Source organism: Poecilia latipinna, unplaced genomic scaffold, assembly GCF_001443285.1.
Source record: "Poecilia latipinna isolate Pla-1442-1.1 unplaced genomic scaffold, P_latipinna-1.0 Scaffold2112, whole genome shotgun sequence".
Classification (NCBI taxonomy): domain Eukaryota; kingdom Metazoa; phylum Chordata; class Actinopteri; order Cyprinodontiformes; family Poeciliidae; genus Poecilia; species Poecilia latipinna.
The window spans coordinates 81,758-97,147 of NW_015114728.1; the positions used below are offsets into that span (position 1 = coordinate 81,758).

The 15,390-nt window shown below is 38.8% G+C and overlaps 1 protein-coding gene and 2 long non-coding RNA genes across 3 annotated transcripts in view; 2 read left to right on the top strand and 1 right to left on the bottom strand.

Moving 5' to 3' along the window:
- The first annotated feature begins 1,039 nt into the window (after positions 1 to 1,039).
- On the top strand, positions 1,040 to 8,492 carry LOC106936287 (uncharacterized). The gene is made up of 3 exons (XR_001422100.1): positions 1,040 to 1,267; positions 6,657 to 6,766; positions 8,146 to 8,492. It is a non-coding gene; the product is annotated as an uncharacterized LOC106936287 (long non-coding RNA).
- On the bottom strand, positions 2,029 to 12,670 carry LOC106936288 (uncharacterized). The gene is made up of 3 exons (XR_001422101.1): positions 12,659 to 12,670; positions 3,846 to 3,849; positions 2,029 to 3,601 (listed from the first exon to the last, which is right to left on the bottom strand). It is a non-coding gene; the product is annotated as an uncharacterized LOC106936288 (long non-coding RNA).
- A 1,993-nt stretch (positions 12,671 to 14,663) lies between these two features.
- Positions 14,664 to 15,390, top strand: part of LOC106936283 (serine/threonine-protein kinase BRSK2-like) — a 40,541-nt gene continuing 39,814 nt past the window's right edge. Inside the window, exon 1 of the mRNA XM_015017162.1 lies at positions 14,664 to 15,220. The gene's annotated coding sequence lies outside the window, so the exon portion shown is untranslated. The remainder of the gene's footprint in view (positions 15,221 to 15,390) is intronic.

Consider the following 15,390-nt stretch of genomic DNA (forward strand, 5'->3'; position numbering starts at 1 on the left):
TTATATTTAGAGTTCTGTAGTGTGTATACACAATTTTAACTGAGATCTTAGTTGAGTGGCTCATAAAAGATTTTTTGACACATTCAACCAGTCTGTAGAACAAGTGAAAAGGGGTGCTCCCATAATTCACCACTGTGACTGGTACGGAAAAATTGTCCTTATAGTTCACCTGCACCTGTAGGGGTGTGTGTGTGTGTGTGTGAGTGAGAGGGGGGGTGTTTCTGTCCACATGGTGCATTTTGTTCTCTTTCTAAAGCATGTGCCTGGAGTCAAACAGGACGGTTCATTTAATCACATGAATTATGATTATATTGGTCAAAAAAAAGATCACCATGCCGACAGATGAAAATGATCTGTTGCTGCCCAAATCCAAATGTTTCACCATGAATACCAGAAAGTATTCATGGTGAAACATATTCATTGTCCTGTATGTTGATTTTAAAAATCTGTTTTCACATCTGATGACTGCCAGAAGGTCATTGTGAAGATGGCTGTACTGTAGTATAAATCACTTTTACAAAGCTGCCATTAGATGGCAGCATTCAATGGGTTAGAGTGAGTCTGGACACACACACACACACACACACACACTCATTCACACAGGTTCATTTTTCTGTCCTTATTAAAACACTACACTGACATATTCTTTCTTGGAGCTAAGCCCAAATGCAACCCAAATGTTTCAAAGTATTTGGAACAGACTCATGTCTCCACAAAGATACCAGGTTCTTGAAAGGTAAGCAACTGTCCCAAAAAAGTTTCTAAAAAAGATCCAAAAGCAGATGTATGTAACCATAAGAGTCAAGTCATTTCAGTGTACCTAATCATACAAAAGATGGCTCTGGAGTTTAGTCTACTTAGGAAGATTCCCAAATTATTGCCCATGTTTCTCACCCTAATGTTGAGCCTTTGGCTTCAGGTCACTGCCCTCTCAACCTGAACTGCTATGTACACATGTGTGCTTCCATCTCACATGTTTTATCTCCTCCCACCTCCTCCCGCACTCTCCTACCCCTCCCCTACCACCAACTCACTCTCATCTTCACTCTCTCTATTTCTCTCTCTTTCTCTCTGTCTCTCTCTTTCTATCACTGGCACTGGAATCCATAGGCGTCCAGAGGACAGAAACAGGACAGAAAGGGTACCCTTGGCACCACATAGCACCACAACCCACCACAGACATGTCGGATTCTGAGACCGCGGCTGCCCCCGCAGTGGCCCCCGTCCCTGCAGCGTGCGCCAGCGTCAAAGCAGACCTGGACAAATGGTAAGTGATGGAATTTGTGTTGTAAGGAAGTTTGGGCACTTTGACACTAAAACTAATCACAGAGAGACCTGCTTGACCATCTGTTGAGGCTTTCAGAGATGCATCTACATAACCATACAAACTGAGGTGGAGATCAGTATAACCTTCGTTTGCTTGCAAGAAACTGGATTGATACCTTCATGAGAGGCAACTGCACAAGCAAACACCACCATCACCCTGCGGCTGATAACAATTAAAACCTTGGAGCTTGTCACAACATCTCTGGGTTAGCTATGGACAGCAGCATTTGAAAATGCGCAATGATAAAATGGAGTCTCATCAGCGGACACAAGGATTGCGGCTAAAAACATCCACATCTTGTATGTGGGGATGTAACAGACTTTGACATCCCAACTGGTTGCTGAAAGGGGCTATGAAAACTCTGGGATATCCTGTGTATGGGAGAATAATTGGAGGTTAACGATGTATGGCAGTGGGGTGATGCTTGATGCTTGTCCATCCGCATGGATGGAGGCTGGGAATCTGCTTGCGTCACGAGCCTCCCTTTCCCCACAATACTTTGCGGCACCTCGATCCATTTGTCCCCACTGTATCCTTCCGACTCTTTCTGTGTCAACCTTCAGGGACATAAGGCAAAAGGGTGTTTTGCAGGGCTGTTTGTATATTTGTTAAAAAAAATTCAGTGGCCTTATTTAATAGATGCTTTGACAAACTTGATTTTAGTAATTGTTTTTTGTTTTTGTTTTTGTTTTGTTTTTTGTGAATGTCCAAAAGAGCTTAACTCCAAGTGATGTCAACTAGGACATTGACACAGAGTTGAAAACATTTTTGGTTCCTTGTTATTTATAGGTTGATGAAGTGCTCACGTTTTGTGGAACGCAGTAACAGTCTAGCTTGCTTTGGCAAGAGTGTTTAAGTTGATAAAGTTCTTGTGGGGGTATGAATCCTTTAGATGAGACTGCAAGTTGAGGTGGAGGCAGAGAATTTAAAAAGGCGTGGATGAATCTTGCTTTGAAGATTTGCAGGTGCCAACTTTATGTTGAAGGGTACTAAGCTGTGTTTTCCTTGCAAGTTGAAGTTGTATGTTAAGTTTTAATACCACAGTGCAGTCACTGAAAAGTACCTTGAATTGCTCTTCTTTTTAAGATATTCTAGAAATTCAAGGAGCTCTGGCCAAGAATCACACCTCATGGTGTTTAAGACATAAGACGCTCAAAGTAGATATATGTGCTATGTCACTGATGTCTTGCAGGGCTCTGCGTTTATATAAGTCACTTTATGCAGCTGAAGTCAGCTGAACTTGAACCCAATATTTTCAGAGGGCCAAAATGTAGCAGCATGAGCACTGATAAATATAGCCTTCCAGCACATGTTAAGTTTTGAGTTTTGAAGAACCACAGTGTAGAATAGTAAACACATATGCTATGACCTTGAATTTACGACCTTGAGTTTTAGTAAGACATGAATTTCACAAGAATCATTGTCCATTACATTTGTTTAATCTATCAAGCTAGCACTTCTTCATTTCCCTTTACTTAATGTGCCAGTGAATTCTTTACCTGCGTCTCTCCTCATCTTTATTGGATTCTAGAGTTTTATAAGAATCTCTTTTGAGTTCCGTTTGTTTCGCTAGCTCTACAGGAATTGATATTTTAATTTGGTAGTATTGCTTCAGTCTGCAGTTCTAATAATTTTGTAAGAATTTAAGTAATGTTTTTGCTACATCGATGCTTTGCTAGCTGAACACACAGATGAACACACCTCTTTGGAGATGTCCCTGAATGTGCACCTTATTCAGTTTTATAGTTTTCTATACTGAGTTTTAGCATTAAGCTAGAATATAAATACTTAGCTATATATATTTGGATTTATATTTTTGATTTTATGAAGTATTTCCTACATCTAGTTTTCTTCTATTTCACAAGAATTCACATTGAGTTTTAGCTAAATTAAATGTTTATCTATAAATATTTATGCTTTAAAGGTGCTAAAGTTAGCAATACCCATTTAGCCACTGCTTTCTACTTCTTGTGATGTTAAGACCAGAACCTGGACAAAATAGACTAAATCATCATTACCAATATTTTTGAGACTAACAAAAATAAATTTAGATAGATATTGGAAGGTTTTAACTGGAAAAAAATGTAATATGTCAGTATTTTTTGTTAAAAGAACAATTTAATTATTTTGGCATCATTATCTAAATTTCTAAAAGCCATGCGCCATGTTGTGACATGTAGAAGCTGCTGCCTATAACTGTACATGCACACATTTGGCTGTGAAGGTTGCTGCTAAAGACTGCTAAAGGATGTTGAGCTGCTAGCTAACACTAACCTTTTCTCTGTCCAGGCCTTGCTGCCATTCAAATAGTGAAATCTGTCAACAATTGCTTGAGTTAACAATTTCTCATCTGCCTAGACTGAAGAAACTTTACTCCTTGATATTTATATTACTAAACCTTAAAATTGTCTCTATTTGTTCCTCAATAAAGATGTTTTGAAGGAAAATGTTCTGGTTTAACATCATTAGGTCTACATTAGTCTCTTCCATGAGGAAGGCCAAGGTGGTATCAAAAAACACTTCTGGCTACACCTGGATTTGAATGCTAGCAAAATTAAGCTAACATTAAACTCAACGCGGCTTCATTTTGTGTAATGATTAGTAGTCCCTGAGTATTTATATCTTCTAGTATGTGTGAAACTGTATGTGCAGGACATGGTGAAGTGCTCTCTGTCATAGATCATGTTTCTGCTCTACTTGATACCTGTTTTATTTAACCCAGGCTGGCTAAAGAAGCAAAGGCTTCACATTTACAGTGAGCCAGGAATAGCTAAAGCACACTGAGGTGGTCATGCTGAGAAAACTAGTATGTCTGGGATAGAACTCCTCTTATCCTGGTTAATATGACTTTTTTTTTTACAAAAGGTTAGGTTACCTTTTGTACAGGCATACAAAAGGTAACCTAACCTGTACCAGAAACTGTTATACCTCCTCATGGTCTAACAGCCCTTAACCAGGTTTCTGCCAGGGTTGTCATGACGATGGGACTACAGGATGATCCTTACTTCCACCTCATCGCAATTTTGGCCAGAAAATATTGTGTTACCTTAGAGATTCTTCTTTCATTATTTTCTGTGTACCTTACATGGAAACAGTTTTTTGCATCATGCGAGTAATGTGATGAACATTTTATGCTCGAGGGAAAGACGAAGAAGACAACAGGAAGTGATAGGAAGATCACTTCCTGTTGTTGGCGTGGCATGTTTTTGACTTATCGTGTGAACAAACTTATTCATGTGTGATTTTAGTTTCTTATTTAATGGGAACCTTTAACCTCTGCACCTGCCCACTGATGTTTTACATATATTCATCCCTGATGACTCATTACACCTAACGGAGCCTAAATAATTCATCACCCACTTCCTGCCGAGGAGAGGGGACGTCACTCCTTAATGCTCCTCATTCCACGTTCCAGGCCAGGACGTAGATTGACCTGACATGTTGCTATGACAACTCAGCTTTGCCCCTTAACCCTGTACTGATTCTCTGAGGAGATTACGCAATGGCTTTGTTGGTGATGATGTCATCAACTTCATACATACAGACCCGCTAACTGTAATCCCAACATCCGGTGAGCATACCTGTTTGGATTCCTGAAGGACCTCAGTGACCCTCTGAAAGCCAATATTTTCTTTAAGGACAATGGGAAATCCATTATTTTGAACAAATTATTCCCACTTTTAGGATTTACATTGTGGGGAGTACTTTCTGGGCCCGATGTAGCAGTAGCAGGGTTTATTTTTTTTCAACATCCTCGGGGTGCTGTTGTTGCTCTCTTGGTGGGTCATCAGACCCAATCATGTTTCACCACACGGGTGTGTACAGTGTACACTCAGAGGCCCGTTTCTTCCCACATCCTCACAAGCAGCACACAAACACACTCTTTGCTCCATCCCTCCAGGCAGAACAAGGCTCAGAGTGATAATCTGCAGCAGCTAGCTGAATGTTACATCACTGCTAACAACACGACGCAGCAGAGAGGGGAGCGAGGAGCAACGGGTGAATCAAAAAATATGAGAGACGGCAGCAGGAGAGTCAGAGGGGGGCGGGGCTTGTTGGATTTCCCCAGTGTGGGACAATAAGGAATATTTCTGTTCTTTTCTGTTCTCTTGTCTGGTTTGGGTTTGAGCTGAATGAACACAAGTCCAGATGGAACTGGATACTTTTCATTTCACCATGAAAACTGAGACCATTGAAACAATATGTATGGTGGGTAGACATGTGACCAATATCAAGAGATAATACATCTGATAGAATATTCACTGAACTCTGATTCAGAACCACACAGCATTCTGGGAAATGTAGATAGAGGGAAGTCTTTAGCTGCTCAACTAAAGCAGTCAACTAAAGACTGCTTTAGTTGACCCTGACGTCAACTAACTAACTCACCCTTTGGTTACGTAGCAACAACTTATTGAGTAACTTGCGTGCTTCATAGCTGCTTAAAATTAAACAACAGCACACAGTTAAAACTATGAATGAAAAAGAAATGGTGTCATCCACCATCCCTGACTGATGTGTGTGCATGTTTGTGCGTGTATGTGTGTGTGTGTATGTGTGTTGGAGGGTGGGGACGTTCATTGCTAGATGAAAATGTTGCCTTTGTTTTTACTGTAAAACTTGTAATACTCAGCCATGTAAAGATTTCTAACATGTATTCTGAACTGTAGTAATAAGAAAGAATCTGAATCACATCTTTTTAGTCTGTTACGTTTGTAGATATTCTGGATTCAGACCTTTAACACTAAGTGAGACAAATTATTACAAAACCAATGAAAAAGTTCAGGTTTTCTTGCTGTAGGTACATAGTGAATATAAAAGTGGTGCTGGGGCCTGTTGCTGGAGGAGCAGCTCCTGACAGGGAGCTGATGAAGCCCTGGGAGGAGAGCCAGAGGATGAGTCTACAGTAACATGACTCTCTGTTATCTCTGTTTCATCATGCAATCTCCTCCTCCTCCCCTTCCAAACACATGGACCCATCCTCTCTTCCCTCCCTCCCTTCTCTTTTTCGCTCCATCACCCTGATGCTCTGTGGCAGTGTCTGCTGCTGAATGGGAGCCTGTATTAATCCGCATCCATGTTTTCCCTCTTTCCTGTCAGCCCTCTCACTCGTCGGACGTGCTCCCGCTCACGTCTTTTTTTTTTCTTTTTTCTTTTTCCACATCTGTTAGTATTTCAAACAGGCATTTGTTTAGTCAACAGGCTTTAAACAGTGGATGCAGATTTAAAGCATCCGCACCAAATTCTTACCGACAGAATTTGGCGTTCTGAATTATTCTTCGGTTGCCCCGAGTCTTTATCCATTAAATTCGATCGATCTGTCTTGCAGCATGGCGGAGAAGGGAGCCGAGGGCTGCAAAGAGCTGATGGAGGCCTTCGCCGCCTGCGTGAAGAGCGCGGCTGAGGGGACGTCGTGAGGGGCCCCCTGCAGCCTGACATGTAAGGATGGACTCAGTCCTGTTCAGCTCATCTGGGAACAGTTGGGAAGCCTTTTTTTTTGTAATGTTGTAAACATTAAAAAAAAAAAAGGGGGGGGTTTTAATGATGTCAAACTCATGACGTGAAATCAGAATTTTTCAGGGTGATTCTCTTGGAAGGTTGATAATGTAAATGTCAAAAATGATTGCAAAGTTAAATAAAATAAAAAATATATATTTTCCAAATAAGAAAGCACTTCACATGTTATACTGTTGCTTAGATAATGTGTGCAGATCAGGGGAAGGTTGTATAAAAACAACACAAAACCTCCAGAAGAAAGCTATCTGAATTATAACTGTGTCAGATAGTTTTCATCCAACTAATGAAATATTTCTTACATTGCATTCTTTAAATATTGTGATTTAGCAGAGCTCAGAACAGCATTATATACACAAAGCCTGCAACAAACTCTTTTCAAAGTGCATACAGAAGAGGTTCGAAATTAAAGAAACAAACTGATTTCAGAAGGTCAGGCTAAATATTAAAAACAATTGTACTTCAGTTAGAGGGATTCAGGTGTGGGATAATTGTTGTGAAGAGTTAAAACTGTGTTTTTCCTCAATTTAAATAAAAAAGGTGTGCTAAACAAATGCAATAACATTTAATTATGTTTTCTTTTATGAGTTTGTGTTCGGACTTACCTGGAATCCTTTGGAAATCTGTTTTAGAAAATATAAAAGAAATATTCTGCTGCTTTGAGTCTGATGATGCTTTTTCCAGTCTACACTTTGTGTTCTTGCCCCTGACAGGAATTTAAATATTGTTAATCTGTTTTTTCACTAGTTTTGTCATGTAGGATTTTTTTTACCTGTTTTAAAAATGACTGAAAAAAAATAAATTAATTAATATCTACAGAGTCACAACTGCTTTTGCATTTTACCAAAAAGAATCCCTGCAGCGTCACAAAGTGTCCAGATGTTGCAACAACCACAAACTTTAATGTAGTTTATTGTGGATGTCATGTGGAATAAAAACATAAGGTTGTTTGAGAAGACAGAGCAAACACACAAAATACACAGAAGCACAAATTCTGCACCTTTTCTGTCAAAGATAGATAAAGATTTAGTATCAGCTTCTTTGTCTAGGAGAGAAACTCCTAAACATTTTAACCTTAATGGCAGAAAAAACAGAACAAAACAATATGAAATAATATCTTCAATGCTAATACAACATCTTTTTGCATAAAGATTAATATTAACATTGTCATTTTTGTCCAAGCTTTGAGGAATATATAACATGAACAACTGAGCCGATATAAAGTTGATAAGATAAGAAATTAAAAAAGGGAAATCATTTGCTGTCATAAATCTCTGTTTTAAATCCGCCCTCCTCTCTTCCAGGTCCAATGCACTGAGTCCTCCAAGTTCCCAGCATTCCCTTCTGCACAACAGCACTCGACTGAATGGTGATAACAATAAGGATGATGATTATCGTGGGACAAACACTGTGTTGATCGGTCTGAGTTTGGGATCTGGAAGCAGTAACCTTAGCATCCCCTCCCTCCCCCATCCGTTCCTCTCCCTGTTTTAGCCGTACCAGGTCTCCCTCAGTCTTTCCGTCATCCTCCCTGCTGATATCCAGTACATTGACAATTCCAGAGAGCTGATGGGCTGCGATGTAACCTGTCGACTTGAGATAAATGCTTATAAATGGAAATAAAGTATAAAAGAAATGGTGTGAAAACGAACTGATGCTCTTGGTTTTTTTTTTTATAAATGCCTGTATTGTAGGATGTGAGCGCCTCGTTTCCACTGAGCGGTACGGCGACGGGTGTTAACGTGATTCGGTGCTCCATTTTGTCCGTTTCCAATGCTGTAGCATACAGCGACAAGTCGATTTTTATTTCCAGCTCTGTAGGAACATTTTGAGGATTTGAGGACAGTTGAGGATTCCTCAAACTTTGTGCAGTACACAAACCAAATGTTTGACGACTGTCCTGCAGAGAACCATATACCTTTAGATGCAACCTGACAAGAAACCTTCAGGATGAGTTAGAGACGACTACATAATCAAAGCAGAAAAGTCGACTCTGAGTCACATGGATTGTTTGTTTTGGTACACAGCTTTCAAACAACAGTGAAGATTACCTACAGGATTCTCCTCTCATTTTACTAGACCATGGACAACATTGCAGTTTCCATCCACAGATTTTCAACCGATCGGCAGTCTTTGTAGTTAGATTGCGAAGAATCATACAAATGTACATAACTTCCTCACCACGTCAGAAAAACTTCTCTCATAAGGTATTTACTTCTCCTGGCAAAACAAAAACCAGATAGATGAAGCGGACCGGTTGAAGAGAAATGTCAGCGTTGCTGTCTGAGAGCATTTCTGTGTAAAATAAGGTAACAAACTTTTGACCAATCAATCAACACTTCGCACAGAGCTCTGTTGAAATAGTTTGACTTGGACCTGGTGTGGAGCTCGGCAGGCGGATTCCTCTCTGCAAACAAAATGTCATGTGGTTGCATGACGTAGTTCAACTACATCAACAAATGAAGTATGTGGGTGACTTTTTTGCATTTTACTTTCTGACGTAAATTTTTGAATAATTTTTTAACTTGTATTTTATTAGTTTTTTCATGTTTAATTTTTGCCCCTGTTTTTAGTCTCTTACTCTTGATTTTTCCATGCAGCACCTGGAATCGTCTTATTCATGAAATGTGCGATACACATAAACTTGCCCCACCAGGCCTTCTCGTCCATCATCAGTGTCTGACCTCACAAAAGACTTCCGGCAGACTGCCTTCCTTCAAGAGTTGCAACTGTTATAATTGTATAAAGAAGAAGGTCTCATTAAAGTTAATGTCAAGCATCTCAATACAAGTCGTTATACATTGTGTCAGTGCTGAAATGTCTTCAGTCTCACTAAGGGACTGAAGGGATCAGATTCTGACAAGCACACCCGAGACCCAGCAGCTGTCCTCAACTGTCCCAGAGGGTCAAACCGGACTCCAGTTTATCCACACGCTTCCTTCATTCACGTAACTGTGGAGATGTTTGTTAAATCTGTTGTGTACATGTAAAAAATGTCCAAGAAAAGCAACTATTTTCATTAAATAAACACAAGCAGAATCTAAAGTCGCTCTTGTCTACCGTAACTGTATGTAAGGGTTCCAAGCACAGTAAATTATAATCTCAAAGAAAACTTTATGTCATTTGAAATGGTTAGACTCATGTATCTGATATGTTTTAATAACATTAAGATGTAACTGTAGTAAATCCCATGTGCCTTCAGAAATCAACCAGTCTGTCGTATCTATTGAAATATCAGATAAGGAGATATTCCTTTTGGATTTTTCAGATGTATTGAAGATATTTCTCACAATAACAGTCAGATCTATTCAGTCTAATTCTATACTTTGTTCTGTGACTGATGTCATGCTTTATTATTTATTTTGCATTATATTAAGAATTCCTAATTGCAATCTCTGAACCAACTGAAAGAAGGTTTGTTGAGTTTATTTTACATGTTTGACCAACATAATCAACCTATTGTTTTTATCGGTTTCAGTTTCTTTACTATTCTTTATTGTAATTAGGAGAAGCTGTCCTTCTCCTAATTACACTGACTGAGCAAATGAAAATTGTGTTGCTTTAACATGTTTCACCAGGATTGTGAAGCTATTGGTGAGCTGTACCAGTGCAGAGTTATTAAATAAATATTTAATTCAGTCAGTTCAGCTGATTTTCTGCATCGAATTCACAAAGATCACGTCTAACATGAGAAAAGAACATTTAATAGGACATGTGTGGTGCGGGTCTGTCAGCACTGACCCCTCAGCCACACTTCATCCTTCCACTCAACTTCCCAGTAATATGCTGGGATACAACCCTGCCTTGAATAGCCATCTTCTTTAGCAATGGCTTACCCTGCATGTTGAAGATGTCAGTGATTCTCTAGAGCTGAAACGATTAATTGTAATGAATCAACTGTTGAATTAATCAGTTCAAGCACTTTGAAATACCTTGCTGCTGAAATGTGCTATACAAATAAAATTTGATTGATTGATTGATTGATTGATTGATTGATTGATTAATCATCAATTTAGCAAATTGATCAAAAAGGCCTAAGACTGAAAGAACAAAACAATTTCAAAAAGAATTGAAGTATTTCTTTAATTCCATCTTTTAATGTAGTTCTAATATTGTATGAAAAGGCCTAAATGAAAACTCTGCAAAATGTGAACAATTTTTACCCGATTAATCAATTAATCAAGAGAATAATTGACAGATTAATCAATAAATGAATCAACAGATTAATTGATAATTAAAATAATTGTTTGTTGTGATCCTGCTACCTGCTGTACAATTTTCAATTTAAGGTCATAACTGAACAAAATTCTCAATTATGTTTTTTTTTAGCTTTTAGTAATACTGAACCTAAACAGGTGTTTAGATTGGCTTACCAGAGCAAATAACTGGTTCTTAATAATATATTCTAATTTACTGCATTGAACTTGCCAACACTACAGTGCAGGCGATGTAACTTTAAACATCATCATCCTCAAACTGAGCTTTTAATCTGCATGAACAACTTCGATATGCCACTCAAACATGAGCAGTCCAGACCAGAACAAAGTCTGAGTGCTTCACATCAGATGTATCATGTCTTCTTGTTAAATACCAGAGGAAAATTCCACAGTGGGGAGGAGGACGTACTGTATTTCTGTACAGACGAGCCTAAAGGGCAAAGGGAAGAGCGTAACATCAGAGTCAGTCAATTTACACGTTAAAATGACAAAACCGCTCAGTTTAACCAGTCATTTTTCATTACACAAGTTTTCTGAACACATTGAAGCTGTAAACTGAAAAACCTCCTTTGTATTTTCACCCAATGTGCAGTTAATTCATCTACATTCAAAACCAGGTTCTGTAAAAAGTGATGAATTAACTGCACATTGGGTCGTATTTTCACCCAATTTGTCTCTCATGAAATCAGCCCAGACGACGTCGTCCCGGCACTGTGAGCTTCTCTTAGGTTAACTGAAAGCATCTGAGTAAAACACAGGAAAACGTGTGAATATATCACAATTTAATGCGTAGCATCACTTCATTGAGTGACATCATGAAAGAAATCTAAATTAAATCTGCATTTACATTATTCATAATTATTTTTCCCAAAGAATTTGACTGAAAAAAAAATTCTCATTGTCATTGTTTTGGATTTTTCATCACAAAGTTCTGACCTCGGTGAGGACAGACCCCGGAAAACAGTGTGTACGCACCAGATGTACGTCAGTGTTTGTGTTGCAGATTCTGTTCAGGAGGACAAAAATCAAACCAAATTACAAACGTAACACCGCCATCTTGTGGTTGGAAACGTGTACTTACATTATCAGGAGTAATAATGATAATTATTACTCCTTATTGCTATATGGAATTACTCCTTGTAATTCCATATAGCAAGTAAAAGAGTAATATAGGCAGGAAATCTTTATGCACTTTGAATGTCTTCCAGAGGAAAAGTATTAAAAAAAAAACACATTTCCTGCATTTCAGCTCTTTTCTGAGAGAACAGATGGGATAGAGCTACTGGGATGACATTTAAAAACGTGAAAAGCATAAAGTTAGGAACATTTCAGAGACTCTTCGCTCTGAAAACATGTTTAAAGTTCTGCCCATGTACACTTTTTAAATAATTAACAACAGAACTTTAGTCTGCTTTTTCTTCAGACAGTAAAAAAAAAATTATTTTTATGTAGCATGTGTAAACATCTGATTTTATCAGTTTGTCAAGTTTTATTTGTAAAGGAGAATCTCACTGAGACAGGTTCTATAAGCTGCTGATTGATAATATATCTCAGTTTTGGACATTCAGTGGTCAGCGAAAAAAAAAATTCTGCTTTTTACTAAAAACATAAACTTTGATGTCTTTTACTGGGATTTTATAAGACAAGCATGCAACAAACAGCAATGGAAGGAAAATTCTACATGGTTTAAATTTAACAGAGATACATCTGAAGAGTGTGGGTTGCATTTATATTCAGTCCATCTGTATTAGTGCTTTGGAGAACTGCATTTTGCAGAAATTACAGCCACAAGTTTGAATGTCTAAAAACTAAAAATGTAAAATTTCGGAGCCAAATTTCTTCATAGTTTCTTCACTCACTCCTGTTGAGCAAATCTTGACCCAGCTTCTCAAACAGATTTTGGTTTGTACTTTGATTGGACCATTCTACCAGATGGCCCTTATCAGAACAAAGGGGTCTGAGTAGACATGGAAGGCCACACTTTTCAGATTTTTATCGTGAAACACAGAAATGTCTGTTTGCAACTTGATCAAGTGAAAGAGCATAAACAATTTTTAGGAATCTGTTTATGAACAACAACCAAAACAGAAATAAAAATGCCTATAATCGCCCAGTAGTCACTAACCATCGACTCCTTTGTTGTGATTTGATTGTTTTTAATTTCGAGTTGCAGAAACTGAGGAATTCAGATTATTATTATTATTTATTCACAGTGCTGCCTCAGCGGGTCAGAAACAGAGAGACATTTGTGCACTTGCACACTCACACACACACACGGCACCGAGGGATAATCTGAGTTGCATGCATCAACCTGACCACATCCAGGGATTAAGATTAACGTGGATTAAGCTTTAGAAATCAACATCATGCAGCTATCACAATGTGGAGGCTGGTCACACACACAGATTTGTAATGTCTGAAGAGCGGACGCAGCCAGTAGCCCGGGTTAGCCTGTTAGCTTGTTAATAATATCAGATTTTTAAATTTATTTATTTATTTTCGGTTTTACTATTAACTGAAGAATTAATCACATGCAGACTATTTTTCGCACACTGAACGCAGATTACGTCTAGTCAGTCTAATCCTTCTGATAACTAAAGTGGGGCTTTAATACTGTTCCTAAAAAGAGAAAATAAATATTAACGTAATATATTTTCTCCATTAGGCTGCGCAACTAAGCTGCATATTTGTAAAATCTTCAGTCTGAACAAGAAAGCCAGCCATCTGGCACACTTTGACCATAATAACCACTTGTTTAACTGTCAAACTAATTGTTTTCTTTTATTTTTCTTTCTTTAATTACATTATTATATTTGTGATTATGATTACCTTCTTCAGTTTTCATGTTCTTTTATTATGCCAAAGTTCCACATGTCCAATCAGGTTCAAGGTTTCCAAGCCCCGAAAATGTCAGATTTGTGTTTCTTACAAAATATTAAAGATTTTTTTTAATCCTTCATGGTTAATATCACACTGTACGTTCCTAAAACCTCTGCTCAGTAATCCTCCAAAAGCTGTTTTATCTTCTTACCACAGTAAGATGCTGCGTTTCTTAGAGCTGTAGCTTTAAAATGGAGGAAAATCTATCTATCTATCTATCTATCTATCTATCTATCTATCTATCTATCTATCTATCTATCTATCTATCTATCTATCTATCTATCTATCAGAATATTCTGACTTTATATTCTCATAATTTTGTGGGAAGTTTACTCCCATATTACAATTTTATTCTTGTAGTATGCTTTTATTCTCATATGAGTTTTTCCATATAATTATGACTTCATTCTTGCAATAATATATTAATTTATTCTCATGATATTATGGCTTTATTCTCGTATGACTTTATCCTCAAAATTTCTCATAAAATTATTACTTTATTCTTGTAAATGTATTTTTTTTTCTTCTTCTTTGTATCACCTTAACACTTGTTGTTATTTTATGTGCCAATGTGTGAACATTTTTAAGCTTTTTTTCATGTCTAAGCAGAAATAACCAGATTTTGCATCCCACAGGAAGTGGGTAAGTGTTTCGCCCACGGTGCTCTTCATGCAAGAACCGCCACTGGCTAACTAAATAAAATCTCCTTCGGTCTTCTGCCTTCTCTCTCAAAACCTTTGTTTTTTAAGCTTTCGTGTCTTTGATTCTGACCTTCCAGTTGAGATTAAAATATATTTTCTTTTGTGGCTACGGCGGATGAAAAACTGGAAGTTGCATTTCAGAAAGGCAGCAGGGTGGGGCCGCATCAGCGGAACCCGGATGCTGATGCTGACCGATGGAGAGCAGGAAGCTGGAGAGAATGAAGAGGTAGAGGAGTGTAAAGAGAGAGGGGGGACCGGCTGGAAGGTTAGCAGCAGCAGCAGCAGCAGCAGTCTGCAGCAGGACAAGGACATCCCGACAGCGAAGCGCAGCTCCTGTGGATCGTGTCCGTCTTCAGGAGCAGACCGCCGGCCTTGTTTAGTTGTTTGTGCATCATCTGCGCCGGCTGATGAGGGAGGACATGCGGTAACATCATGAGCACAGCCGTCCAGGGAGGGAGGAAGCAGGGAGGGGGGAAGCGCTGGGGAGTCGCCAGCTGAGGATGCTTGTTGTTTCTAGAATCTAGAAACGAGCTCAACCATCGGACCGAGTTCTGATCCACCTCCAGAAGCACCGGCAGAGGGTGCGAGCCCCTCCCCGCCGCAGCCGTCCCGAACCCGGGGGCGCATCGTCTGTCTGCCTCGGCCTTCCCGGAGGCTGTTTTTTTTTTTTTTTTTTTTTTTTTTTTTTTTTTAAACCCCCCCCCCCCCCTTCCCCTTTTTTCCTAACCCGGGCCCGGGGGGGGGGGGGGCC